The sequence below is a fragment of the Megalopta genalis genome, chromosome 6 (assembly GCF_051020955.1).
Source record: "Megalopta genalis isolate 19385.01 chromosome 6, iyMegGena1_principal, whole genome shotgun sequence".
NCBI lineage: Eukaryota > Metazoa > Arthropoda > Insecta > Hymenoptera > Halictidae > Megalopta > Megalopta genalis.
The window spans coordinates 16,956,853-16,983,465 of NC_135018.1; the positions used below are offsets into that span (position 1 = coordinate 16,956,853).

The window sequence follows — 26,613 nt, forward strand, 5'->3', positions numbered from 1 at the left end:
CTAAAAAATAAGCCGAATACGTGTTTGAACCGTATGCAATAAAGAAATAAGTTATACACACACGATTTCAGCATAAAATGTTTTTTTTTCCACCTCGTTTTACGTGCAACTGGCCCAGAGTGGCGTCGTTTCTCTCGACCGAACAGCAATCCCTACGGAATTATGCGAATTTTCCAGCGTGGAAATATCGCGGCCGCTTTCCGACCAGTAGAATTCGCGGCAGCGCGCGGTGCAATCTCTCTTTGATCGTGCCATTTGAAAGCCCACGCGCAACAGCACGTTCGCGCCCGTCAATGTAAACAATCCCGGGCGTCCATTGAACTCGCTGTTTGTCAATAATTCCCGTCGCATGAAATTTTCAGCGGGTGAACTCGCTGTGGCAACGGTTTTAACCGGGACACGATCAAACGAAATGCCGAATAATTCTGGCCTCGTGCGGACAGGCAACCATTGTTCGAGTACTAAAATCTGATCGATCGAGAACCGTGATCCGAAAGCGACGTTTTCGAAATCGTTTTACCCTAATTGACACTTCGGCGAACGTGATAAATCTCCGTCGGACGGACGGATTCTGGAAATGGTTGATGAAAAATAATGACGCCGGGCGTTACCGCGCGTTCCATAATTTTGGCGACGTTAAACCGTGGATCGCATTTGTGCATTAACTAGCGAGTATTATTGATAAATATACGTTGAGACGTGCACACGATTTCGTGGAATTCGATATCGCTTGGAACTCGGTGTCGAAATCATTCGAGTGACTGTTACGGAATTATCGGTATTTATACAGTGACTCGCATTAATATTCGGTATTATTGAATCAATTGTTTTCTCATATATTAAAGCACTTCTTTATAGTAAGTAGAAACATAAATTTTGTTTATTTATTGCGCACGTTCTTTTGTATAATAAGCGATAAACAAGATCGTGACAAAATTTAATGTCGCAAAAATATTCGGACGCAACGTCTTAGATGCCAGAAGAAAATACTGTACTACATTGACGACGCCGCTGACACACGTTGTTTATAAACAAATCTCATAAACGAATAAAAATTCGTTGTGAGAACTCGGTACCACAGAAATTATTGGTGATATCGAACGCTTTACTTGTGAAAATGGGACGAAAAGGAAGAAATACATCTTTTGAAATCCGACAATTGGTTATTGATCACAAGAAAAAGGGAGAATCATACAGAGATATAGCCAAATTATTAAATATAAGCAAGAGTAGTGTGGAAGATATTACACGTCGATACATTCGTGGGGATTGAATCGATTTAATCCCTCAGAAAGGTCGTCCAAAATTATTATTCTCTCGCGACCAACGCAAGATAATAAGAAAAATAAAGATTCTGGACAAAATGCTACAAGATTAACAAAGGAGTTGTTCGTAGAATCTGGAAAGAAGGTACACCCGAATACAGTGCGACGGGTATTACAAACTTGTGATTACAACGAAAGAGTTCCTCGTAGAAAGCTATACATAAATGAAGAAAATCGCAAGAAAAGATCGAGCTTTTAATTCATTGTGCCTGCTAATATAGAAAATATTGAATCTATTTTCTCTAGAATCTAGTCTAGTCTAACTGCAAATTTGAACAGACGTCTAGACTTAACAATAGGAAGTCAACGCAGAAAACAGGGAAGAAGGTTATCCGCGAAAAATCATATTCTGAAGGAAAATTGAAGTAGACTCGGCTTGAATTATTCGGTTGGCAACTAAGTAATTGCCGATTTGTTCAATGAAATAACAATTTTTTTTTACTTGGAAAAAAAAAGAAAAATACATAATGTGTTTGAGCAAGAATACTTCTTTATCTTTATCATCGCCTCGAGTATTCCGAAGCGTTTTATAATCTCCGACATCATTTTACATCAATCTTATAATACTTAATGAACAGATCTTTTAAATTATTCTTTACGATGTTCTACAAATATAGAAATACTCGTTCCGCAAACCCGGTGACCTTTTAATAAATCATTCGTTAACATTTCTTCTAAAAAAATTGAAACAATTTTTAATCGTTAAATTAAGTTTTTAGCTTTTAAAAGCTATGTTATCTTTTTAAAAATCATTCTGTAAAAAAGCTATAAAAACGTTCAACGTTGTACATAAACGTTCAATCTTTTATGAAGGATGTTAACCATTGTTCATTTATCTTTTAATAATTCGTAATTACATACTGTTATTACCGTTCTAAGATATTGGGTTGGCAACTAAGTAATTGCCGATTTGTTCAATGAAATAAAAAATTTTTTTTTACTTCGAACGAAGTTTAATCTGTAATGTATTTTCCATTTTGTTCGATGACCTTTTGCCATCTCTCCGACAACTTGCAAATTCCACGCTCGTAGAAAGTCTGATCCTTTTCGGCCAAAAACTGAGTTAAGTGAGATTTTACAGCGTCATCGTCGTTAAAAGTTTTACCACGAAGGGAGTTGTCCAGGGATCGAAATAAGTGGTAATCCGATGGCGCGAGATCAGGGCTATATGGTGGGTGTAACATCAATTCCCGACCAATATCCATCAATTTTTGCCGAGAGGACAAAGACGTGTGCGGCCTAGCATTGTCCTGCTGGAAAATGACACCTTTACGATCGACCAATTCTGGTCGCTTTTCCTTGACCGCTGCATTCAATTTGTCCAGTTGCTAACATTCACGGATAATAAAAAATAACATAATAATAATTTTATAATAGAACATTTACGGATATCATAAAAATGGGAGTGAGAGACGTCTATAACTGAAATCGGCAATTACTTAGTTGCCAACCCAATATTTCGAGAGAAAGATCGTTCCCTACGATCGAGAAAAGTAAAGCGAATGAACTTTTACAATGCAGCGGCGAAGACGCAGGGAACGGTAACAAGTTACAGGCCGATGTGACAGGGCAGGGGCTTGGCGATTACACAATTACCTGTAAGACGCGGCTTATCATGAATGTTTCACAACGGCGCACACCTATTTACCCTTAACTAAGTGGCTTCCTGCTTCGTGACAGGGGAAAACTTTCCCTCCATTTTACTCCTCCATTCCCGTCGGCAAAACGTCCATCGAGGATAGAGTCACGACCGTTCGTACGCTTTACGATAGAAGGCTTCTTCTGCTGGCATTATGCGCGCGATCTCTATCAAAGCGTGCAATTATTCTTCCAAAAATAACACAGCAGTCGAGAAAAATTTTAAATTATTGAATCTTCTCAAACCCAAAGATGCGACGGATATGCTATTTAGATCATCTCAGGGCCTAATCGAATTTCGATGCGAATTCTTCTCCGGAAATTACGTACATTTATTTATCTCTCTTGCGGCGCTGCTCATCCGTCAGCTTGCCAATCATAACAAACGGCGTACTTATTTATTTAAATTCCAATCGATTGAACTGGGTCAGCGTATAAATCAATTGACTGTCATTGACCAAAATGATCGCGCGATCAGAAATAGTACCTCTTACATTTCCAAGACGGTCGTCGCGAACGTGTAAAAGTTTAGATCACAACATTTTTTAGGTCAGAAGGTTAAGGTCACACAGCTTCGGGTGAATAGTTTTATATCACAACTCATTTTAGATCAAAAGTTTTATATCACAAAATTTTAGATCGACAATTTTAGATCCTAAAATTTTTAGACCAAAAGTTCTAGATCATGAGAACGACGATGATCGCGAATAATCTGTGTACACCTTTATGCGTGTATAGAAAAATTATTCATTGTACGTTTCGTGGAACGCTGTACGATCCTCGAAACTCGAAAGGGTGAGAATTAATGCCGGCTCCCGGTTTTCCTGGAAAATTAAAGCTTCTAAACCTGCAATTGTAATACCACCGAGGAATATTTTCACTAACTTCTCTTCCTACTTTCGTATAATCCGCACGTATTAGGTGTCAGTTATAATTGGCTGGCGCAATTTTCTCTCTAGGTTTAACAATTAATTTCGTTGCTCTCTATCCGCGGAAACTGAATGTGACTAGAATCCGAAGTAACCGAGGGTCGACGGTGTAATCGCTGGGCGATAAGTGTTAACCTTTCTAGAATTGTTTAAAACAAAGAAGAAAGTGTTATCTCATCTCGATATAATAATAATTCTTGGACATAAAGATTGGATTTTAAGGGAAGAAAGCAGGAACTGAACTCGTGTACACCGAATTTTATAAGAATTTTACAAGAATCTGGAGGAACAAAGGGTGAACCGAGTAATCGACTAGATAATAAGCGTTAGCCTTCCAACAATTGTTTAAAATTTGTAAATTAGTAAAATATTTTTCCCGATCTCGATGTTATAATAATTCTCGAACACGAAGATCGCATTTTCCGATTTAAAATTCAGTTCGTTTCTACGAAAGAGGGACTATACTCGGGGCGTGGCGCGGGAACACGCACGATCTTTAATCAGTTTTCCCGGTGGCCGTAATATCTGTCGCAGCGAACACGGACCTTCTGAAAAGCACGACCGTCCGTGAAACAAAGGTTTCCGCACACGAGGTGTCTTATTCTTTCACGATTACTTTAATGAATTCCACGGTACTCGGCTGACTCGGGGGAAACCTCAGAAGTTACAGAATGCCCTTTCAGCCCTTTGACCAACGTTGCCTCCTCGTTCTCCGAACAGCGAACGAAATTTCGCGGACTTCGAAGGAACTGATATTTTTCTTGCATTAGCACAGTCACTGGACTGTAACGTAAATACTACTGTGATCAAAAAGTAAGGTGAAATTGTCATTTAAAACTCCCGGACATTAGGAAGGCAGGCAATTGTTTTTTTCCTAGGTTGGTAGGACTGTCTATAACAATTGCCAAGCGTCTGTTTGTTAAAAGGTTTAATTATCTCCGAGTTACACGTGTTTTAGTAAACGACCAAAAGTGAATTTTTCGATTTTTACAATGGGTGATTTTGTTGAGCAAAGAACTTGCATCAAATTTTGTTTGCGGAACGAATATTCTTGTGCGGACACGTTGAAAATGTTGCGGAAGGCCTTTGGTGATCAAACTATGGCACAAAAAAACGTTTATAAGTGGTACAACGAGTTCAAAGCGGGCTGAGAACGCGTTGAAGACGAACCGCGCTCTGGACGACCATCAACGTCTACCGACGAGGGCCACGTCCAAAAAATCGAAGATTTGGTGCTTGAAAATCGTCGATTGACAATAAGAGACCTCGATGATAGTGTTGGAATATCATTTGGCTCAGTCCAAACCATTTTGAAGGATGTTTTGTGTCTCAAACGCGTCAAGTCTCGATTGGTGCCATGTCATACTGCATTGGTTCTTCGCGACTTTTTTGCCAAAAACTCGACTCACATCGTTCCGCAACCACCGTATTCGCCTGATTTGGCTCCGTGCGACTTCTGGTTATTCAGCAAACTCAAAAAGCCAATGCGGGGACGCCGTTTTGACACGATTGAGGAGATAAAAACCGAATCGAAGAAGGTCTTGAAGGCTATACCGGAAAAAGACTATTCCGACTGTTTCGAGGACTGGAAAAAGCGTCGGAAACAGTGCGTTTTATCGGACGGGGATTACTTTGAAGGGGATGAAATTGATTTGGAAGAATAAATAAAGAATTTACATTTTATAAACAAATTCACCTTACTTTTTGATCACAGTAGTATATTGGCAGTATTGAAATAATGTTGGCTTTCCACACGTGGCTCGATGGATTTAGGTGCTCTCTTGGACGAACCGAAAATAAAATGTTTTCGAAGCCAGCGATGAAAAGAACGTCGCGTGTGTCATTGACTGGCAGTCGGTCGACGGCAAAGCAACTTGTCAACTGTCAGCATCGAGAGGATGATTCGGATTTCCTTGGACACGACGATCGCATGCGGTCAGTTCCGAGTCAGTTCCGAAAACAGTCGGGTGTTCGAGTTGGTAAGACAGTTCAAAAGAGCGAGAAGACTTTCACACCTCTTTGGTAATCAGACAGGCGGACGCAGAGAGGCTTCCATTGTTGCGCGAGGAAGCCATTTCGATCATTCCTTCCGAATCAATGGATCAGGATTGAAAGACCCTTTCAGCAAAAGCCTCGCGCGAACTCATTGAAATTTCTATCTCGTGTACGAAATTCTTACGAAATTCTTACGAAATTCTTACGAAATTAATAAACCTTCATTTGGCGTTTCTTCCGCGAACGTTTCACCCGCTCACTGTTACTTTATCGCTTCGTGCCGGTGTGATATTACATTTTGTTATTTCAGCGTTTCACTCTTCAATCGATGCAAGCATTTCTGAAGCAACTCGTAAGGACCGGCGCTAAAAAGATTCATATTTCCGTCGACACTCGAGATTGAAAAATTCAACGTAGAATGAAAGCGTCGTAGAAGCATGGAATCATTTAATGGTGCAACGCGATGGCTGTCACTCAACCCCATTTCTCTAGATCGCTCAATTTAATTACATTTTTAGACGAGGAAATGGAAATTTCCACAGATTTCCTCTGTCTCTTGAATGTCTTCAATTTAAAATCTTTCGCGCAGAAGTTTAATAAAATCGCAGACGTAACTTTTGCCTTTCCGTTCCGCGGAATTTCATAAAACTTCGCGGCAGTTTGATATTTGCCGGACAGGCGTGTTGATCGATTCCATTTGAACTTCGCTTCTAATTTATTCTTATTTATTTTTGATACGGTTTCGCGTGAGTAAGCAGCAGAGGTTTCATAGAATTCCATTTAATAGAAACCAGACGCGAAACGACGGAGGTCCTCTCTTTATGAAATTTTTACAACAATTGAACTATAAACATTCTCGGAGCACTCTTCAGATCACGTACAATACATGGTAACAAAGTAAATAAGCTTATAAGTTAATAATCTTATTATTTTATATTATTATTATTATATATATATATTTTTTATATATATATATATATTATATTTTATTATTATTTTAAATTACAAGATTGTTAACTTATAAGCTTATTTACTGTATATATATATATATATATATATATATATATATTATTATTATATTATATTATATATATATTATTATTATATTATATTATATATATATAATATATATAATATATGTATAAAAAATAATAATATATTAATAATATAAAATAAGCTTATAAGTTAATAAACTTATAATAAACCTATAAGAATAATAGTAATATTATATACGTTGCTTTCCGCAATTTCCATCAATTTTTAAGATCGCATTGTTTTATAATTCCGTCTAAGTTGATTACAAAGCACAGATAGATGCATTTCAATTTATTTGAGCTTCGTTGTCGCGTAATTAAAATGACGACTATAGAAAGCAAATATTTTATTCGTATTTAGCACTTCGAAACATGTTTGCGACGTTGTACGATATTGTACAATAAATACGTGCAATTTAATTATTACAAATTGATCAGAAGAGTACGATTTCATTTCGCTTTTATATTTTATTCTCAGTACAGCGAAACCAAACGATCCGTATTTAATTCATGCTAACACCTCCGAAGCTCGTTCGCGAGGATGCACAATTTTAAAAACACGCGAGGTTCAATTACTACAAATTGATTGTAGGTGTAACATTTCATTTCACTTGTACTGTATTTTTAGTACAGCGGAACCAAACGACCTATATTATATTCACCCACATACATTCGAAACTTGTTCGCGATGTTGTACGATTCAGTACATGCAATTCAATTATTACAAATTCACTTTTATTTGATTTTCACTGTAACCGATCGAACCGACATATTTCACTTATTCACTCGTAACTAGAGTCACAAAAAAACGAACTGGTATAAACATCCAAAGAATTTTCATCGAGAAAAGAAACAGCTCTTTATACAACATCAATATCTCGCAATCAATGTGGCATATTTTTATTTTGCATAAAGGTGATCTGTTTCAACATGCATCGTGCATTTTTCCATGCAGCGATTATTCCGTAAGCCTGCGCAGTTTCATAGAATTCTGAATGCATGTTAATCCAATGGGATCCCTGTCAGTCCATTTCGTCGGACAGTCAGCAGTCAGTTGCCAATGAGTTCCTTTCAACCGGTGCCCCGATGTCAGAGCAGAAAAGAGCGAGAGAGAGAGAGAGAGAGAGACCGTGTTCATTTCGAGCAATTCTCCGTGGATTTCACCTGCGAAGTTTCCCAGCGAGTATATCAGCATTGAATTGCCAGTGTCTAACTTGCCGCGAGTAGCAGGAGACGTCGACGTCGAGGTAGACGTCGCGCGTCTCTAAATTTCTTCGAATTGGATATCCCCAGGTCTCTCAGGAACACCAAGTCTCGAACTTTAGTGAAATTTTCATAATTTATAGTTTCGCTAAAACGAATCCCATAATAATAAACTCGTTTCGAAGTACGGAGCCCCCGCTGTCGTTATCCATCGTCCATTATGTTCTGAGACTTTCTTGCATAATACGGCGAAGAAGAGAATTTGTGGACGTATTCGTCTTTTTCACCACCGAATCCGCCACAAAGCCGTTTCTAAGCAAAGCCTTCGTCTCTTATCCGTCATCCGAATAAAATTTAGCCAACTCTGTTTACAAGATCGAAGCTTCCCCTTTACGACGATACCACGAAACTTGATCTACGATTTTTGTTTTAGTCGTTTTACCAAGCTTCGAACGAGAGGTGTACCGAATTTGAACTTTCGATAAATTCGATGGAACTTGTTCATTATTTTTATTTTATAAATCAGCAGGAGAAAATTCTAGATGAAGAATTTCGTGGTGTCGTTTTAAAGGGGATGCTTCGATCTTCGAATGAATGGTAGATTTGTTGCAGAGACGTTTTTGCAGGGACTTCAACTTGTAGTTATTTTCAGGCTTTGATTGTGTTGCACAGTTCTTTGACACGGCGTGGAAAGAATATAAATATCGAAAGTGTTTTGGAAATTGGCAATTTAGCGACTGAATACTTTCGCGAGCGTTGCGACTGTGCTTCGCATCGGGACCAGAGCCGCGGCGCACCGGGTGCACCGGTGTACGTGTCGCAGCCAGGCTCTGCGTTGTAATGTTTCCGCGCCTCAGGGCCCGCGACCCACGGAAACGTTGTCCGGGGCAGATGTTTGTCGGCAGTATAAATACTCATTGCAATATTCCTGCAGAACGAATTTCCCGTACACATTCATTCATCGCGAATCACCGAAGTGCAGCGATTCTCGGTAAACGATTGTGATTTTTATACATTTTATTGCGTCGAGAACGACTGGGTGCAATTTAAACTGATGGAAGGATTCAGAAGATTGAAATTATTCTTCACGTTACTAAGATTTTTAATTTTATTAAAGTTATACAAATGTTATAAAAATTATTATAACGTTATACAAATTATTATAACGTTATACAAATTATTATAACGTTATACAAATTATTAAAATGTTATAAAAATTATTAAAATGATTAAAGAGAGATTTTTTTCGTTTCTCGCGATTCATGCAGCAACTTTTTATTTTGCGTTTCTTCATAAAGATTCGTATATTTTAGTTGAAACTAACTAAAAAGATTTCAACTAACTTACTACTGTGCGGTTTTTCATGCAAAATAAGAATTATCTGTATCAACTGTAAAATGCAGCAGCCACGTAGCAATTAATTTTTAGAATCGTAGCTTTAAATTCCATAAATGATTTTGCTGTATCGCATTTAATTTATTCGAACTTAAATGCATGAAACATAATCGTAAATGCATGAAATCTGCGATTTAATATTATACGTGTGAATAACATAAATAACAAATTTGAGTAGATCGTTCTTAAATAGTTTCCTATGTTGATTAAATAAACCATGCTTATGAAATGAATCATTTAATAGAAAACACTTTGATAAGATTAGATATCTATTATTTTTCTTTGTATATATATATATATATATATATATATATATATATATCCTTCAGTCTTCTAAATCGTCCTTACTCGAACTGTTTCATTGAAAAGAATTATTTCAATTAAATGCGTAAAGATGGCGATTAAATAAATCTCGCAAATCCCATTTAAAAAAATATCGATTATAATTATTATAATATATACTATAATATTATATATATTATAATATTATTATAATATATACTATAATATTTTATATATTATAATATTATTATAATATTATTGTAATATATACTATAATATTTTATATATTATAATATTATTATAATATTATTATAATATATTATTAATCGCCCATAGAAAATAATTGTACCAGACAATTGCAATTTTGTCGAAATTTCTTTTGCAAGAATTCTAACAAATTAATCCTCGAAAACTTCTCAAAAACGAATTCAAGTAGTTTGCTCGATTGTTAAACAAGTTATTCCCTTTACACTGTCCGTATATTAATGTCAGTCAATGCATGTAAATTCGGACCACATATGCGCGTGCTGAAATTAACTCGACCAAATAATTTAACTTTCATTTTGAATTCCGGTAATTCCGGAGAACAGAACTCCCTGTTGTAGATATTCCCTAGTCACCATTCTCTTTCTCTCTCTCTCTCTCTCTCTCTCTCTCTCTTTCTCTCTTTCTCTCCTTTTGCGGATATTTAAAATTCAAAACTTACCTAGAGGGAATCGCGGGCTTCTGAATTTTTATCTTGCGACAGTGGCTTGTGAACCTTCTGTAAATGTCGGAACTCCTTTTTTCACGCTGGTTTCCGACGACCCGTACGTAGGAGTCCTTTGAGTCTCTGAAAATCGAGTGTTTGATTGTTAGTTTCCGTCGATTTAGTTCCAAGCACCAGTTCAGCTTTATGTAAAACGACTTCGTTACTTATTTGTAGGATCGCGTCTCTGTTGCAAGAAAATTCAGTGCAGGATAGTCATTCGTCACTGTTCTTGCTAAGTGTCTATCAGGTTAAATCTGCACATTTTTGTCAACTAATTTAACACTAAACCTACCGCGGTCAAAGTGAAAATTCTTTCGTGGAAAACGCTTGAATAAATGATCGGAGCAAATTTTATAATGAAAACTTTACAAATTCTGAATAAATTCGGTCTTCTCACTTTTACGAAGCAGTACATGCCAGTTAGTATTACCGCTTGGTAGGTTTAGTGTTAACAAACAAATTCAGGGGAAACGAGGTTCCAAATGTTCCAAATGGATTCTTACGTTGCGTCCAAGTGTTCCGTGGATTTATAGGTTGGTCGGTCGGAACCGATCGAAACGGCGTTGAATTATCGAGCGGGTCAGACCGCTGCTACTATATTCACGGTTGGCCGGATGCAAGTGGTGACCCTGTCGCATCCTATCGTGCGAGCAATTAATCAATTCCACGGTATACCAGCTCTCAGCCCCGACTTTTAATTATTACGCGCCGCGATGTAATCCGTCGTCGGACACGGAAACCATTTCGCGGGGGAACAACCTACGTCTTGCGCCGCTATGATCATACCGCGTCGCTTTATCTCTACTTTCTACCCTCTGGCTGTCTCTGTGTCGTTCACAATTTTACGACCGTTTAATTAACGCAGAGTGGGCCGTAACTGTTCTCTGTACCGAGACCGTGGAATTCGGAGACGCGCAAGTGGTTCTGGCAGGTGCTGTAACACAGAATAGTATTTCTGAAATTTACGAGACCGCCATCATCTTAAACTGTCGGTTTACGTTAACGTTGTTAACCGATTTCGATCGAAATATTCAGCGTGCATCGGAATCATCGGAGACCTGCGACATGCATTGTTTAAACGGTCTAGCACAGGGGTGTCAAACTCAAAAGCTAACTTGGGCCAAATAAACAATGCTTAACTTTAGGTGGGCCGCAAAAAGAAAAAGAGAAATCAATGTTCGTATAGAAACAAATATTTTTATTTTGACCAGTACATTGTAATAAACATATATAAAGTTAAATTATTGTTTACTGTCCTGATACTTGACATCAAAAACGTTCATTTCGGGCCGCGAGTTTGACACCACTGGTCTAGCAGAATTAGCATGAGAAATTGATCTCCGCGGCATTCTTTGCTCTTGGTTCTGCTAAACAATGTTCTCTGTTTCCAATGCAATTTTTTGTAAAGTATCGAATGAGAATAATTTTCGACCAGTTTCCAAGATTTATATTTATCGCTCTACATTCGACCATATTCAATCGTGCCAGGGTGTTTTCGATGCAAAGGGGTTCGAACAGCATCCCCTATAATAAATTGTAACATTGTAGTTTCATTGTCTAATTATTTTGATCTTTCAGGAATCTCTTCGGGAAGCTGCACGCTTGCTTCATTTTCGATCATTTTCTCAGTATTTGAAAAGAATAATGGACTCTTTAGGGGTAGTTCTCGCAAACCGTTTCAGCGACATCCTTTAAAGAAACATCAAGATTAATATCCAGACGTAAAACTTCTAAAACAATCATATATATCGTTGTCGCACAATTTTAAAAAGACACTAAAAATCTCCGAGTTTCATTATTTTTGAATATGTTATTTTTAACATTTCTTTCTCTCTCTCGAGCAACTTTTTCCTTCGCATTTTGGCGCGGTCTCCGATTCGATTATCTGAAAACTGTTCCACCTGAAAAATCATCTCCCGGATTAATGTCTTCAACTCTTAATGACCGATTTAACCCTTTGCACTCGAGTGGTGACTCTGAGGCGCCACTAAAATTGTTATATCATATTCCAAGATAATTTTCATATTAACAAAGTTTACATTTAAGACATTGTTAAAGGTGTAACCGTTGCACGAGTCGCCGCAAGATTCAATTTCATGTGCATAAAATGCGCTTTGTCATGTAAAACGGAAATACTGTAAGTCAGAAAAATGATTTTAGGTTTACGGTTAAAATAGCTTCGTGTGCAAAGGTAAAAAATAAATAATAGTATAATATAATAATTAATATAATTAATATAAATAATAATAATAATAAAAAATATAATATATATAAATATATATAATTATATATTTATTATTATATTAATAATATATAAATATATATAATTATATGTTTATTATTATATTTATTATTATATTAATAATATATAAATATAATATATATAAATATATATAATTATATATTTATTATTACATTTATTATTATATTAATTATATAAATATAAAGGTATATAAAAAGTTTGCCATACCAACTAATTGCAACTGAAGAAAGATCTTTTAAACCTCATCTAGTCAACCATTTCCTCCAACATTTCGAAAACGAACCGGGAGCCAAGCAACCTGTGCGAGGGAGGGAATCGATCGGTCGTTCTTTGAGATTCCGTCTGCGATCTGGCCGTTCGTTTTCGTTTTCTGGAATGCGATCACGGGTACCGTATACTAAGGATGCCGACGTAACGGCGACCGCAGCGCGTTGCCTTTAAATCGTTAACGTCGCAGGTAACTTTCACAGGGCGACTCAATTGTTACCGACAGGACTGTTCCCATTCGACTCGCTCACGGAGCCCGTCCACCTTCGCGAATCCCGGCAACTTTCTGTTTACCTCGTAACTTTCGACGAAGTTCAGAATCGTGTATAAGTTCAGTGTTTTCCCCTTCGCTGTCGCGACGATCTTGCTTTATCAGAGATCGCGTCGTCGGATCGGATTCTTGTTGACTCTGGAACTATCGGTGTCCAGTGTATGCGCTTCGTTTTGTCATTGATTTTCTTCATTTTTAAACGGCCGGTATCACTGTTCCTCCCTTAACGGTCGAGTTTTCCTCTTTGCTCTTTACCCTCGACTTTTCTCACTTTCTCTCTCATCTTTATCCCTTCGCTCAACTTCGCTCCGCAGAACCGTTTACTTTCTCCCGACGCTTTTTATCGCGTCGAAGTTCCCTCCTTCAAAACTCGGCTGTATTTTCTTTACCCACTTCCAGCCCAATATTTGCATAATACATCAACAAGGATAATTTCCAATTGCGAAGATTCTTCGAACGTGGCAGTTTTATTTTCACGTTCACGATGTTCGCATAATAAATCTGAATTCCCGATGATGCGTTGTACTTTTAACATCTCTCGTCTTCGATATGTTCGAATAGGAGATTGCCGAAAATAATATTTAATCGCGAAGATTCTCTCAATTATCTTATTTCTAATTTGTCTACCAGATTTCTAAACTTCGTTCTTGATATTGCAAAATTTCGTAATAAATGTAAAAAAATATATAATATTCTGTATATTATTAATAATTATTAATATTATTATTATGTTAGTCACGATTATTTAGTATTTATTTAGACTTTAAATAATACTAAATAATCGTGACTAACATAATAATAATAATAATAATAATAACAATAATAATATTAATAATTATTAATAATATACAGAATATTATATATAATACAATAATATAATATAATAATATATTATTATATATTATTATATTATATTATATTATATTATTATTATTATTATTATTATTATATATATCCGCACGAAAACGGAACTTGTCCTCGGTAGACAATAAACTCAATTAAATTATTTATCGATCGATAAAGCGTTAACAATTTCTCGAATTTGAATGCTAGCGCCTTATATCTGACAATTGTTCTAATGTCAAGATTTCCGACACGGCAACAGCGATCCTCGTCCTTGAACGTCCCTGATCATCTTCGTTTCAATGCTCCCCTCCCCCCGATCCAGGAGATTATTTGCACAAGAGGACGCAACATTGATCGAGCCTCCCTCTCCCCGGCCGTGCAAATATCGGGGAACACCAGACTCCATTAATGGTCGCAATTAATCCGCCGCGCTGAACGGATTGAAACTTCTCCCCCAGTCTTCTCAGAAGTGTGATCATGATACTTGGCAGACGGAGGTCTTAGCAAATCTCCATCCTTCGCCTTTAGAAATGCAGTACCGCGAGATTGCTCCGTGAATTTTTTGATCCGTTGAAATCAAAATCGATCCAAGATCTCTCGGTTATTAACCTAATTTTCTTACAGCTATATATAGCCAGATCGGTTAATATCTTAACTTTTCGATAATAAAATAGCAATATGATGCTGAAAATGCTGCTTTCGTTTCCAATTCTATAGAAAATTTGTTACAAACGAGCCTCGAACGATTTAGATTTAGAAGAAAATATACAGGGTATCCCAAAAATGTCTCGCAATCCGAAAGTGGCGGGTTCCTCGGGCCATTTGAAGCAACTTTTTCCTTTACAAAAATTTTCTCCGAGGCACCATTAACCAGTTATTAACGAAAAACAGCGACCAATGAGAGGCGAGCTCAGCTGGCGCGAGGCGACCGAGCCAATGAGCGGAATTGGGCTTCGTGCGCTGGTTGGCTGGGCCACCTCGCGTCAGCCGTACTCGATTCTTATTGGTCACTGTTTTTCGTTAATAACTCGTTAACGGTGCCTCGGAGAATATTTTTGTAAAGGAAGAAGTTGCTTCAAATGATCCGAGGAACCCGCCATTTCCGGATTGCGAGACATTTTTGGGACATCCTGTATAATTATAAAATAATAAAAATATATAATATATAATTTAGAAGAAAGTTGTCTGATTGAAAAACCGGTGAAGGAGGTTGGTGAAAAAAGAACGAGATGATTTTTTGAACACGCCAATATTTAGCTCGGACAGAAACCTATAATAAGTGAACCCCGCCATCTTTCGCCTTTAGGAATGCAGAATCAGGAAACGACTGCATAAAATTTTTTATCTATTGCGATAAAAATCGATCCCAAGATCTCGTTTAACCGCCGGCGAGCAGATGTTCTCGATAATTTCATGGCAATTTTACAATCTTACAATATTTTTGAACCTGTTTAATCCATGTGAATATTAACACAATGCCGTCCGGTGGAACCACGCTGGTGCCATGCAAAAACTATCTGTTCCATGCCGGTGGTGCCACTTTGGTGTCACTTTAAAAAACTGAAATAACATTTGAACTATATTTCTTGGGTCTCAAAAGGCAGCAAACTAATTATAGCATTGTGCTTGAATTAAGTACGAAAATTCTTGGGTGACTTATCTTAATTTTAGGTATTTATATTATATAATATAATATTTTATGTTATATTATATTATATTATATTATACTATATTATATTATATTATATTATACTATATTATATTATATTATATTATATTATATTATATTATATTATATTATATTATATTATATTATATTATATTATATTATATTATATTATATTATATTATATTATATTATATTATATTATATTATATTATATTATATTATATTATATTATATTATATTATATTATATTATATTATATTATATTATATTATATTATATTATATTATATTATATTATATTATATTATATTATATTATATTATATTATATTATATTATATTATATTATATTATATTATATTATATTATATTTATATTATATTTATATTAGGAATTTATATTTACCGAAATTTCTTTTTAAATCTAAAATTTCCAAGCTATTATGCCAGCGTTAAACAAATGAATCATATCTAAGATCTGCGGACGGCATAATGTTAATCTTCCAAGCGAATTCGATATAAAAAGTGCAATAATTTGAGCTAGCCAAAAATTCGGTATTTTTAGCCGCAACGTTCATAATTCTCGGTTGAAATAGACCCAATTTCCGTCATCGGAGGATTAACCCGGCAGGATGAAAGACTTTTATCATGCACGATAACGCGACGCGACACACCTTTCATCTTTCTCCTTTCAGAATTTTTCAAGGCTGGGATCACGCATAAAGAAGCATAAAATGGAGATTCCCGTGGCTGTCTGGATAATTAATTATAACTTCCCAGCCCCGACGAAGCGCTTCAAAGAGCCGTGCGATTAAAGGAAGAAAACAAACTTTCTGCGTTACATCGGTAATTTATGGACTGCGGATTTTTATGCGTTAATATGACCGGCAAGTCGAGAAACTCCGGAAAAACGAGAACATCAACAATAATTAGCACAGTATCCTTATTTTTATGTCTTACCTAAGAAGTGCTCAATTTTAAGCAAACGAACAAAATTTTGTTCCTTTATTTTTCGAGCTTCGAAGCAGCGAATGAAAATTGCAGTCTGCATTCTGATCCCCATTTTAAGTTCTGTGCACATACACAGTGTTAGATGTTTATTAGTTCGAGAAGTTAGACTTAATTTCTGATGATCTTCGATTATAAAAGTATCGAAATCAGTTTAAGATTGTTCCACGATCGAGTGTTTAGGAATCGTTTATTGCAATCTCACGAGCAGGCTCACCAGTATCTTTATACAAAATAACAATATTTCACAAAACGGGAACTGAATAGACATTTATTTCTTCTGTCAATAATTTGAATTAGTTTCAAATAATGGAGCTGAATTCTTCAAGTTTTACTTCCTCTGTGCAGTGTTTCACGTACTTATTTCTATCACGAGACCATAAAAGCCGCAGTCTACATATGAAATATGCGTTTACAGTCTTTGTCATGTCTCTCAGTCAACGTTTAGTATCATATACTACTCAAAGAAATGATATTGGATTGGCAAGAAAGTATTTTCGATTGGTACACATAAAACGAAATTACTTTTTTGCCAAGCCAATACATAGAAAAATTTTGAATGAAAATTGGCCAAATTTAATTGACGATAACTCTGCGAAAAATCATCGTAAGACGGCGACTCTTTATTTAAATTAAAGCTCGAAACCTCTGCTTTAAGATGCTGTTCCAGGATTTTAAGTTCGATGCACCGTCGCTACAGTAACCCTTTAGAAGCGAGGCCATGTTTATCATATTGAAAATTGCCAAGTTCGACGAAATGCACGGACTTCGTCAAATTTATTTCGCACAGGTCGTTAGCAGTCGAATGAAGTTTGATACTTTCTGTTTAATTTTAATACGAAAGAAACGTGGCTGCAATTTTTTCTCGCCAAGTTACAGCACTTCAAAGTAAACCTTGCAATTTTGTCATCTACCACCGGTATCGGCGTTATCGGATATGCACCATAAGGGAGGTTGCCGGTCGGATCGTGTATGTGTGTGTCCGTGAATGTACATGTACGTGGGTGTATGTAAATTTCAGTAGCTTGAGTTTCCTCCGCGTTGCTCCATTACTGCTTGTAGCCTTCGTGTTGATGCAAGCTCTAATTTCATGCCAAAAATGCAAGGGTTACTTCAAAGTGCTGTAACTTTGCGAAAAAAAATCACAGTCAAATTTCTTTTTTTTTCAAATAAAGAAGAAGGATCGAACTACATTCCATTGTAAACGGCATCTCCGGTAAAAATTGTATAAAGTCGTGTCGACGCAAGCTCTAATTTCATGCCAAAAGTGCAAGGGTTACTTCAAAGTGCTGTAACTTTGCGAAAAAAAATCACAGTCAAATTTCTTTTTTTTTTTAATAAAGGAGAAGGATCGAACTACATTCCATTGTAAACGGCATCTCCGGTAAAAATTGTATAAAGTCCGTGCATTTCGTCAAACTCGGCAGTTTTCAATATGATAATCAATTTTCAATATGTCCTCGTTTCTAAAGGGTTACAGTAGCGAAGGTGCATCAAACATAAAATCCAGGAACAACATCTTAAAGTAGAGGTTTCGGGCTTTAATTTAAATCAAAATTCATCGTACTACGATGATTTTTCACGGAGTTATCGTCGGTCAAAGTCGACCAATTTTTAGTGACCAAATAACCAGCAACATTATTTTATATATTATTTTATTGATTTATTTATATATGTATATTATATTATTAAAGTGTAAATCATGATCAGAAAGAAGAGCTCGTGTACTCAAATTTTCAACGATCGCATTGCATCACGCGTCAAAGGTATCCATAACGGGGCCCATAAACTGGCACATGATTCCGACACTTTCGTGAATCCCAGAGAGATTTTTTCAGCCGGCGGAATTTCGAACTTCGCCACGAGAACGGCGAATTAATTGAAAGCGTCGGGCAAGTTAATATCCACGTATTAATATGACACGATTTGATCGAGAACCTGTCCGCGGACTTGACAGATCGACCGTAACGAAGCTCAATCACGTTCTCGATCTCGTAACGTATCAGCATGATAGAAGTAATAGCATTACCGCATGGCTCCTACTGCGAGCCGCCGTTATCCGACACGCGAAATCAAGGAATCGATTAAGTTCATCTGCGCGGAAACTTAATTACCGCATTCTACACACCAGGATTCATCTTGCGAACGATTTTCTAGACACCGATGCGAATTCTGGACCGCGGATGGTGCTTCGAAAATCGTTCAAGCGAGTTCGCGCTACTGACAGAAATTTCAAAAGAAAATGACTGATACGAATCAATTAAACTTTTAGGCACGACGCGCCACTATAGTGGCTTTCGCGGATGTCATCTTTCAGAACGACACGCCACTATAGTGGCTTTCGCGGATGTCATCTCTCTGGACGACGCGCCACTATAGTGGCTTGCTCTAGTAGCTCACCCGCTCATCGTTTGAACCAAATAATCGTCTTCATATGCAGTGTTTCACACTTCTTTTGTCTTCACATCGATTTACAACAGTCTACAGGGTGTCCCAAAAATATCTCGCAATCCGGAAATGGCGAGTTCCTCGGATCATTTGAAGCAACTTCTTCCTTTACAGAAATTTTCTACGAGGCACCGTTAACGAGTTATTAACGAAAAACAGTGACCAATAAGAATCGAGTACGGCTGACGCGAGGCGGCCCAGCCAACCAGCGCACGAAGCCCAGTTCCGCTCATTGGCTCGGCCGCCTCACGCCAGCTGAAGTGGGATTCGACCGCTCGACCGCTGGCGCCGTTGGCTCGGCCACCTCGCGGCAGCTGATCTCGCCTCTCATTGGTCACTGTTTTTCGTTAATAACTCGTTAACGGTGTCTCGGAGAAAATTTTTGTAAAGGAAGAAGTTGCTTCAAATGGCCTGAGCAACCCGCCACTTTCGGATTGCGAGACATTTTTGGGACACTCTGTATATACAGTATCAGACTCTGTACAGTACACATCAGACTCTGTCGTCCAGAGAAATAGCCTCGCGCAGAATTCAGCCGCAGAATTCAGTCATAGAATATTTTCGACGGAGTGTTGTTCGACGAACATCGTCCGCACAGCAAGGAAAATAAAGAAGCTAAAAATGAATCTGATAAACCAGCGATAGTAATCGTTTTCTTACTTAGAAGAAATTATAGAATATGTTCCCTTGTTTTTTGGGGTTTGGAAGTTTGCTTGCGTAGGCAACGGATCTGGAATATCGACGGAAATGGTCACTTTCAACTGAAAATGAGCGACGAAGATTAGCATAAAATCAGTTGGAGAACACATCGCAAAATGTTCTGCTTTGAAAATTGCCTGAACATTGAGACAATGAAACAGCGAACGATGAAAACGTGTGAAGAAAAGGAGACCCGATATTTTTGACTGTTGTCGAGCTTCGAAAATTGCCCGAACAATTGAAATTGATTGCCAATAATTTTTGGGCGAAATAAATTCGCGTGACAAATGAACGTAGATTCTATGCATCAGAAAATCGATCGCCTTGTAGAATCGACGCGATACATTCGACGTATTTTCATGGACGTCGGCGTCGCGTGAAATTAGATAGTAATTGCCGCAGGTGCCCGCCGCGTTTTCGTCAATATCGCGAATTTCACGCGTCTACGGTGTAATTAATATACACGCGCAAAATTATGGAACAGTAAACGCTGGACATATCGTAGAAGCCCGAGTCTAGCGAAGTAATATCGAACGCGCGTGCACATATATTGACAGACGATTGCGTTTAATATCGTTGTGCGCGAATTAGGTTTCGGTTGCACGTGTTCCGAGTGGATTATAAATTCATTTGTACGGCAGTAAAGTAAACAGCGGTCCGCTGTGTGTTTCTGCGGCGATAGATTGTCTATTATGTACGTATAAATCCACCGCGGCATTGTTATCCATTGATCGAGAACTTTCCGGAACTTTTCTCCTGGGAGTACCGACGATTGTTCCTTGCTTTATTGGCTGCGCTCGTGTACACGAATTTCCAAGGGTATACAGGGTGTCCCAGGCTTTAATGTTCAAACTTTGTTAGTGTATTCTATGGCACAGAGTAAGAAAAAAATGTTATGTAAACATAGGTCATATAGAGCTTCGTTAAGAAGTTATAACAAAAATTCAGAATAGGAATAGTAATCAACTTGCTGTTACTGCGAGCATTGGCTCGAATAGATCAGCACATGCCGTGTGTTTATGTAAGCTGTGTTTATTCATACATTTCGAAATGTATTAATAACCGTTGTTGACAATACATGATTGACATCGATCGAAGATTTTTTTTTCTTTTTTATTTTTTTTTTTAGTTGATTACTATTCCTATTCTGAATTTTTGTTATAACTTCTTAATAAAGCTCTATACGACCTATGTTTACATAACATTTTTTTCTTACTTTGTGCCATAGAATATACTGACAAAGTTTGAACATTAAAACCTGGGACACCCTGTATATTTGGACCGCAGATTTTATGCGTTTATGACGAAAATTGATCGGGGACACGTAAATTAGTGTGAAGGTTGAAAGGAATTAAGAATGTTGATGTATAAATTCAAGCTTATCAGAATTATTTCAGAAAGAAGAAAAATTGCAGTTGACAGCTATGCCCTGCAATCTAATTATATTATTCAACTATTTTTGAACGCTTAGTGTCAAAGAACGTGAGAGAATTGGACTCTGTAAAAACGAGGATATTGTGGAAACTCGAAATTTCACTGATCTTCTATTACCAGGAAATTGCATAAATCTTGTCTATAGTTGTCAATCAAAACAGAGAACATAAGTTGCTTATTAATTTATTTATGCCGCCGAATCTATGTAATATATAATATATAATATATAATAAAATATATAATATATAATAAAATATATAATATATAATAAAATATATAATATATAATAAAATATATAATATATAATAATAATATTCTATCTTCACTATTCTAATGCAATTACTATTCCTATTCTGAATTTTTGTTATAACTTCTTAATAAAGCTCTATACGACCTATGTTTACATAACATTTTTTTCTTACTTTGTGCCATAGAATATACTGACGAAGTTTGAACGTTAAAACCTGGGACACCCTGTATACCGCGCACGTACAAATAATGTCTCGCTTAATAATTTCTCGCTCATTTATTATTTCGAATTACTGTTTCCGCTAATGTCCGCGAGTCCGATGTTGCGCGCCGGCCGAAATATACGACGACACCGGAAACAAAATAACCTGCAGCTGTTATGCCGCGCTGTTCAGAAACAAGTTTAATATCATTTACGATGCTGGAACTTGTCCCGAATGTGGCAATGAATTTAACAATCTACTTTCGCCGTGTTACCTGCTGAAAAGGACAGATTACGAAGAAAGCGCATCTATCATTCCTCTACGTGTGCCGGTGCTTCGCAATTTCAGGACACTAATTGAATATTAATGCCGTGAATTATGCACAGATAAATCCTGAACGAGTCATGTACCTTAGAAAATGCGGTGGCGACGATTATGAAAGAACATAATCGAGAAATATTCAACATTGCTGCAAAAATTGATTGTACAAATGTCCAGAAATGAATTTTATAAATGCGTGAGAAACAATTTTACAAATACGCAGAAATTTCAATCGACTGCCGAAATATTCAAGCATTTCACAGTTTAAGTTCATCGTTGACTCGAAATAAATGAATGTGTGTGTATTATGATAATAACATTATAATAATTTATTATAATAATAATAATTTAATAATATAATAATAACTAAATTAAATAATATAAAATATAATAAAATAAAATTAAATTAAATAATATAAAATATAATAATAATAATAATAATTTATTATAATAATAAATGAATGTATTATTCGCTCGGAATGTTTCTGTTTCAAAAGGAAGACGTTTTATTAAAATTCGATCGCAGAGAATAATGTGAATTCAGATAGCATATCTAAATAGCATGCTCAGAATTGAACAGTTAGCTTTGCATTCTCGTTATTAGATCGCAGAGTTTTATACGCTTGTCACGCACAAAGATGAAGGAAAATGAGATAGAAAGTTTTACCTTCTTTTACCACTTGAAAGCAGTACGATATTGAAAATAAAATTCAGTTTACTGAAAACGAGCCAGAGATCGTTTTATTAGCTACAAACAACGTGAAGAATTTCATTTCGAGCTTATCACAGCTTACCGCAAGTTTTCGTCCTTAAAGAAATTTGCAGAATCCAATAACACATTCAAAAGCAAAATTGCCAATTTTGTCGCAGAAAAATCGACAACGTTTGAGCGGCTGTAACACTGTTAAAAGCTATCATAAAATTTTTGATTTCATTTTTAAATTAAAGCTTGACTATCATATCATTCCCATGTCTGTAAAATTATTTTCGAGCATGGCGTTCAGAACCACATAAAGCTCAAACTTTCCACCTTTAATTTGACGACCCAATTGAGTCGCTGCGATTTTTTCTCGCAAAGTTACGTAAAAAAAAAATTTATATTCATGGGAATGCATGATGTTGAAAATTGGAAAATTTGGTATCGTAAAGTAGAGATTTCAAGCTTTTATTTTGAATAAAATGTCATCAATTTATGACAGTTTTTAACGGAGTTACAGCGGTTCGAAGATCGCCAATCTTTGGCCGAAAAATTGGCCGATACTTTAATGTTGTTGTCGAGTGTATTAATCTTGATATACATAAAAAAATATACAGAGTGTCCCAGAAATGTCTCGCAATCCGAACGTGGCGGGTTGCTCAGGCCATTTGAAGCAACTTCTTCCTTTACAAAAATTTTCTCCGAGGCACCGTTAACGAGTTATTAACGAAAAACAGTGACCAATGAGAGGCGAATCCCACCTCAGCTGACGCGTGGCGGCCGAGCCAGCGGCGCCAGCGGTCGAGGCGGTCGAATCCCAGCTCAGCTGGCGCGAGGCGACCGAGCCAATGAGCGGAACTGGGCTCCGTGCGCTGGTTGACTGGGCCGCCTCGCGTCAGCCGTACTCGATTCTTATTGGTCACTGTTTTTCGTTAATAACTCGTTAACGGTGCCTCGGAGAAAATTTTTGTAAAGGAAAAAGTTGCTTCAAATGACCCGACGAACCCGCCACTTTCGGATTGCGAGACATCTTTGGGATACCCTGTATACACTTCACAACAGACATAAATTGACTTTTTTATGTTTGAAAAATACGCCGAACAAAGGTGACTAAAATAATAACGTGGGTAAAAAACAAATCGCACGGGATTAATAAGTAACGCGGATACACTTCAACTGAGAACGTTAGCCGTCAGCCTGTATACCAATTCAACGAACGCAACAACGGCTCCAGCAACACGGTTCCGAAAACACTCCACTAAAAAACAATAGCCGCTTACTTCCGCGCGAGTTTGCAGCCGGAGGGCGCCGATGAAGGCGGTCCACTCTCGTCCGTTTTATTTATTCATCGCAATTTCAGTTCGAGCCGGAGCGTTTCGTTCGTTAGCCGTTAGCCAGGCGATTTATGGACTCAATAGCCGCGACCTTCTCGCGTTCAACCCGCGCATAAGTCGTAATTACAAGGGAGAAATTCGCAGGGAGATCGACTGGGTTAGGTCCTCTCGACTCATGGTTTCTCACGCGACCGAATTAAGCCGCGTCCTTTCGTTCGCCGGCCCTTTTCGTTCGCCGAGCCACCGTCGCTGTTCCCGAGGGGACGAAGAATAGTGCCGGGACCAACAACCGGGAAAAGAAGAACAGGGACGGGCTCCCCTGGTCCCGCAATCCCTCCCGTTTCCACCCCCCTGATCAAGAACAAAGATTAATCGCGACGGTCGTGTTTCTCTTTTTTTCTTAATCGCTGACGAACCTCTTGTCACACGGTAACGAACGACATTGTGCGCGTTTAATGTCTACAGTGGATTAAAAATGTTGTCACGCTGCGGGTGTTTCGCGCGCAGTGCTGCACACGAACTTCGGTGACCCGGAGATATTGCTGAAACGTTGCAAGCACGGCTTGTATTTAAGTGTAATGTGACCGTAAACTTTTATGTACCTAAGTTATGCAGTACACTTTTAACGTCCGAGTTATTCCGTTCTTCGTTTTAAGTTAACTTTTATATTAACCCTTCTAATTCTGTTATAAAAGTTCGATTTTAACAGCTACTTTGACAAAACTTCTGAGGGAACATATATTTCTTAACAGATATTTTAAAGTAAAATATGAAAGTTGACTTACTGAAAAACTGCTTTTTAAATCTCCGACCAAACCAATATTTGATTCTTAAATCAACTCTTTATAAGACTCAGCTACGTTCAATATTAAACATCAAGTACTTTTTTCCACTTTCGAAAAGTAGACATTTTCTAAATAATAAATAATATTTCTTTGTTTATCCATAAATTCTGAGATGAGATTTATACATGTTTATTTATTTACTGAAAAACTGCTTTTTAAATCTCCGACCAAACCAATATTTGATTCTTAAATCAACTCTTTATAAGACTCAGCTACGTTCAATATTAAACATCAAGTACTTTTTTCCACTTTCGAAAAGTAGACATTTTCTAAATAATAAATAATATTTCTTTATTTATCCATAAATTCTGAGAAGAGATTTATACATGTTTATGCACAATTTAATAGTTAAATTTGCAAGTTGAACATTTTGAGAGAAGAGAAAACGTGTGGGCTGTTATAATGAAAATTGAATGGTTTCCCCGTGCTTTGCGAGACGATGCTACAGAATTAATAAAAATTTGTTGTTTAAAATCAGGTTAGAAGTTTGTAAAAATAACAACGATAAACTTACGTAGAATTCTTAGCGATTTTTATTGCGATAGTTGCCCCTAATAAAATTCGAATAAATTAATACTAATAATAATAATAATAATAAATAGTTCGGAACTATTTATTATTATTTATTTATTTATCGCATTGCAGCTTGTAATTTTTCATTGAAAATTCTTCGTCCGAATTTTAATTCATCTGGAACTGGAGAATTGCAAAGTCATGGGAGGATTTCTATTTGCCGCGTAGCTGGGACCAGGACACTGTAAATTGTACAAAAGAGCATAAAACTCAATGAACGTACGGGTCTTATCTCGGCACCCTGTAAATGCACGAAATTCTGCAATGTGATATGCGACAAACGCAATATTCCATTTCGTTGGCGTATTTCGAGGAAGTCGAAATAAGTAGAATTTATTTTCTGCGGATAAAAGATCACCAGTAAAATCTGTGAGATTTTTATTAAGCACAGTATTCTACTGTTTCTGGTTAAATTTAGATCGGTTGTACGCGTACACGCACGCATAGATTTACATTGCAATTTTATGTAGTGGATAATTTATCCCGTTTTGCATAAATTACAGAAAACTCTGTAACGATGAATAGACTGCTTAGGACCGCTCTGTTGGTCTCATGAATATACCATATTCGTCAGTTCGTTCCGCATAAATTATCAAAAATTGTGCAACCATGTGCGGTCTGTTTAGTTGGAACAACGGTTCTATACCGCGGCTTCATGAATACCATACTAATTATTTTGTCCTTTCTAGCATAAATTATACACGATCCTGCAGCCATGCATGCCCAGTTTTGGTTACTAAGCATAGCTATTTAGTTACAAAACAGTTTGGCAGCGACATTGTTTCGTAGCGCATAAATTATACAAAATTCTGCAACTATGTATATAGTCTACTTGCAATTATTGGATTGGCAACTAAGTAATTGCCGATTTCAGTTATAGATGTCTCTCACTCCCATTTCTATGATATCCGTAAATGTTATATTATAAAATTACTAT

At 36.9% G+C, this 26,613-nt stretch overlaps 1 protein-coding gene across 1 annotated transcript in view; it reads right to left on the reverse strand.

Annotated features, from left to right (window-relative positions):
* The window catches only part of LOC117228121 (uncharacterized), a 223,456-nt gene that overhangs the window by 146,864 nt on the left and 49,979 nt on the right, over positions 1-26,613 (reverse strand). The window contains exon 2 of the mRNA XM_033483807.2: positions 10,508-10,633. The gene's annotated coding sequence lies outside the window, so the exon portion shown is untranslated. The remainder of the gene's footprint in view (positions 1-10,507; positions 10,634-26,613) is intronic.